We start from the raw sequence: 5,084 nt of genomic DNA, 5'->3' as shown, positions 1-5,084 counted from the left end.
TTAATTCACAGAATGGAAGGATGACTGCATAGCCATCCTTCTTATTTTTCTCACACTCATAGTATTGTCCAATAGCCTTTTGAAACTATATGCCCTTGACACACTTAAATACCAAGGTAAATTTTAATGAGCAATTAATGATTTTTGTTCAGCTCCCCGTTTGCCCTATACATTACTTTTATGTTGAGAATTTGTTCATAGTATCTCCACTTAAAACCTCATATTTCTTCTGTTTCATTATTTTTAGCCTTGATCAAAAGCTAAGGTTAGACAACCATCAAATAGTTGAGATATACAGTTCTAGAAAAACAAAGAACACACAAGCAAAAAAGCCCATCATTGAAGGCCCGGCGTGTCTGACATCATGTTGCTGGTAATGGTCATTTCCTTCTAAGTGGTTCGTTTTTAGCTTTTAAACCAAATTCAACGAACCAGACAGGTTGACTAGCATTGTAATATTGGGGCGGGAGGGGGGAGGGTTTACAGCCACAGAGATATGAGTTGAAATTTTGCCTCTGTCACTTCATGTAAACCTCTATTATCTCCAGACTTCAGTTTCCTCGTGAAATAGGAATTGTGAGAATAAACTTAATTATGTGTGCCAAGTACCTCACATGATACTGCCACCTTTTCCTTCCCATTGCAGTTAGTTTGTATGTACACTTTGGGAAGGTAACTATTAATGTGCCTGCTCTGTCTATGTCTACATTAAATTACATATCCTTTGTAATCAAATTGTTTAAAATATGATGAGATTGGGTACAAGGCTTGCTGGAATTTCATCCCCATCTGAAACAAGGACCAGAAGGAAGCTAGAGGTGTGGGCCACCCACGAAGTCATAATGGTTAACTTATTTAAAGTCCAAGTTTTCAATGTTGATGCAGAGATATGTAGGGTTAGGGACAATGTTGATATTTAAAGTAACCAGACCAACAGATGGAGTAGATAATCATGAACCTTTCTTGAACACTTTCTAAGTATGTGCCAATCATAGTTCTAAGCACAGAGGCCATTTAGGTAGAAATCATTAATTAAATCACAGCAGGCTACAGCTCTATGCTTTTTGCTGATAAGTCCCTTCAAAGCTGAAAGCTAACTAGTGAGTTTAAATAAGAGAGGAAGTTCAGTGCCCTAGAGAGAGTGCTAGCAAGAATACAGCAGGGGATGATGTGTGTCAGGGCACAGACGGGATCTGTTTCAACAGGTTTGAGGAAGCAGGACGATTGCCAAGATACAGCAAATGCAGATTCCCCCAGAAATGTGGACACTGAATCCATGACAGCAGGCTGAACTCCAATCCTCCTCCATTAGAGAGCTATCACTTAAAGTCCTCGTCAATTAATGAACTGTTCTACATTTATTGTTTGCCCTGCTGGATACTGAGAACTAAATGGCAGTAAGTGAACAAATGGCATCAGTCTCTTCCCAGGGAGTAGATAGGGAAAAAAGTATCCACAAACACAGGCTAATAAAAAAGAATGGCTAATGTGAGTCAGAAATTCACACACGTCATAATCATACAACAGCATTGTAAAATTCAGTCCATTACATTTTGACTAGAGACTGGACAATCACCTGCAATATATTCCTGATTTGCCCCATATTTCACATTTGTGGGCAAGCAACATAACCACATCAATGGATTATGATACTGTGGCTATAATCCTTTAATTCACCCATGATCCTGTCACAGTGCCCAAAACTGAACAACTTATGAATCACTTGGGGATGTTTTAGTATTATGTAAGTTCTGAAGTCTCTCTTCCAAATAATTTGAATACAAATCTCTAAGGGTGGGCCTGGAAATGTGAATTTTTAAGTATTTCAAATGATTCATTTGCACACTATAGTTTGAAAACCATGTTTGATCACCTCTGTGAATCAAACTGTCTTTATTTTCACTGTTCCTTTCCAAACCTGTCCCCAAATATACATCATTTTTACAGAGTTTTAACCATAGTGTAGGTATATGGTCATACTCTGCTTAAATGATTCATAAGAATATTTTTGTTGCTACAGTCTTTATCACAGTCATTTTAGTGGCTATATATGATTTTATTGTGATAATTATGAAACTCATAATTAAACATTTATATTCCTATAGGAGCTGAAGCCCAGTTATTCTGTTAAGGCCCCAGTTAACTAGTCTGCTATTTCAATCTTGATCTTGCTGGGATGAGAAGTAGCAGTAGCCAATTTTTTTTCTTAAATTGCATTAATTTAAAAACTTTACTAAAGTAGTCATATTATTATTAGATTACAGAGTTTATATAAATCAAGCTCCAAGCTCTGGACAACAAAAATACAATATTTTACTCTTCTTTGCCTGAACTTCATAAAGAAAAGCAATCTTTCTGGTCTTAACCCTAACTTGCATAGATATTTTTAAAAGTTTAATGATAGATGAACCTGATTTGTTCAACACATTTTGAGCATTTTCTTTATCCTTCAAACCTCAATAAATACTTTTACATACATACATGGTTTGATGCTTACAACATTCTATGAAATAAGAGGTCACAGCCTCATTTCATATAGTGAAAACAGGTTGGGATAGAAAACTTCAGGATTTATTTTTCTACAAAGTCCAGCCAACTCACCAGCGTCAGCAAATAAGGAGAGATTAAAGATAGCTACCTTTTATAGGTCATGTATGTGCATTTATCTGGAACATCTTATTTTACTTCTTTTAGAAGAGGTATAAGAGGACATGGTCTTCCTTCGACCCCCTGTTCACCAAAACAAAGAGCCAAAGAAGCAGAAGTGACAACAGAGATGAAGTGATCTGAGGGTCTCTAGAAACCTTCTTTTCATAACCGACTGGTGTCTTGTATATTCCTGAGGTGGGTAGATTTTGAAATTTTTCTGCTCATTTCTAATGTTCTGATTTTACTCAATGAGAGGTTTTGTGTGTGTCATCTTCTCTCAAAGAAGTGTATTTCTATTTCTGTTCATTTGTAAGTAGAAAACATTTTGGTTGCAAAACACTTAAATCCATGGGGGGAAAAATGGCAGCACTTTTTGGAGATACTGTTCCTAAGGACTTAAGTTACTGTGTGTGTGTGTGTGTGTGTGTGTGTGTGTGTGTGTGTGTGTGTGTGTGCTTAAGCTGATCTTCTATAATTGTTTTGTCCTCAGAGCACTATTTAGCCAAGAAGAGGTCAGTTCTAGTCCTGAACTCATCCTTAAAGTGCTAAGCTTAATTATTGTATAATTGTGTGGGAAACCCAAGCAGAGTTTATCATTTACTCTGGAAGGAACAGCAGGATGATGCTAAGTCTCTGCAGGGTGCACTGCAGATCACAAATTTTCTTCAAATTGCTCAGCAAATTGTGGTGAGAGAACGATAACTATACTGTGCACTGGAGTTTAAAATGTTTATGGTTTTTACTTGTTTTATGCATATAAGTATGTATTGTCTTATGTTTAATTGTCATAGGCATTTTAATAAAAGAACATCATTAAAGCAATGCAGCAAAGGATCGTGGGGTTTTAAAGGAATTTGTCTATGGGCAAAATCCCAGGGAGCTATATGAAATTGGCTTTCTCATTTAATTTAGATTTAAAAACATGGTTTATGGGCAAACTCACTAGGACAAAACATCTCATTAACTGGGCATCCAATGAGACTGAATTATGGCTTCCTTATCTATCTTCTATATATATAAAAGGCTAATATGCAAAGTGTCCCTTTGGGAGTTCGACTGGGAGACCGGAGTTCAATCGCTCACTATGACTTGCACCGACCACCAAGGGGTGGCGTGGAATGAAGGAAGGCCCTGGCTGGCAGCCAGTAGCCAGGGAAGGAAGGCCCCGGCTAGCAACCAGTAGCTGGGAAAGGAAGGCCCCGGCAGCAACCGGAAGGCCCCAATGGGCCCTGATCAAAAGCCAGGCCTAGGGACCCTAGCTGTACAAGAATTTCGTGCACCAGGCCTCTAGTATAGATATAAATACCAATTAATTTGATTGAAGATTCACGGTGCTATTATTCTGCTGTGTTCAACTGGGGACAATTAGGTCCCAAAAGGTGTATCCCAAAGAATACAAGTATAGTCAGCTATGAAACCCATATTTTAAATTCCATTTAGAAAACTATTTTATAAACCTGTCCTATGTGTCAGGAATCTGTTGGGAGTATACACTATATTCCCTTTCACTCATTTTAATTTATACCATCCATCACTTTGTTCTCTGCCATATAGATTTCGCTATTCTCCATCTTCTACTTCTCGATCATGTAATAATTATCTTTATAATTTATTTTTCAATTACAATATTATTTTTCTATTAGTTTCAGATACACACCATGGTGGTTAGACAATCATATAATTTACAAAGTAGACCCCCTGATATTTTAAGTACCCACCAAGCACCATACATAGTTCTTACTATATTATTTACTACTAGAAGCCTGGTGCATGAAATTCCTGCACAGAGGGGTGGGGGGAGGGAGGGATGTCACTCAGCCCAACCTGCACCCTCTTGCAATCCAGGACCCCTTGGGGGATGTCCGACTGCTGGTTTAGGCCCGATCCCACAGGAACTAAACTGGCAGTCAGACATCCCTCTCACAATCTGGGACTGCTGGCTCCTAACTGCTCACCTGCCTGCCTGTCTCATTGCCCCTAACCACTGTGTTTGCCTGACTGATCGCCCCTAACCACTCACCTGCCTGCCTGATTGCCCCTAACCACTCGCCTGCCTGCCTGATCACCCTAACCACTTGCCTGCCTGCCTGATTGCCCCTAACCACTTGCCTACTTGCCTGATCACCCCTAACCAGCTCTGCCTTGGCCCCCACTGCCACGGCTTCATCCAGAAAGACGTCCAGAATGATGTCTGGAAGGTCGTTCGGCTATCCGGTCTAATTAGCATATTACACTTATATTATTATAGTACTTTACAGCTCCATAACTATTTTGTAACTATCAATTTGTATTTTTTAATCCCTTCACCTTTTCACCCAGTTCCCCAACCCCTTCTCTTCTGGCAACCATCAGTCTATTCTCTGTATCTGTAAGTCTGTTTCAATTTTGTTTGTTCATTTATTTTGTTCTTTAGATTCCACATATAAGCAAAATCA

This window comes from Myotis brandtii, unplaced genomic scaffold (genome assembly GCF_000412655.1).
Source record: "Myotis brandtii unplaced genomic scaffold, ASM41265v1 scaffold13, whole genome shotgun sequence".
NCBI lineage: Eukaryota > Metazoa > Chordata > Mammalia > Chiroptera > Vespertilionidae > Myotis > Myotis brandtii.
This window is presented reverse-complemented; position numbering follows the sequence as displayed.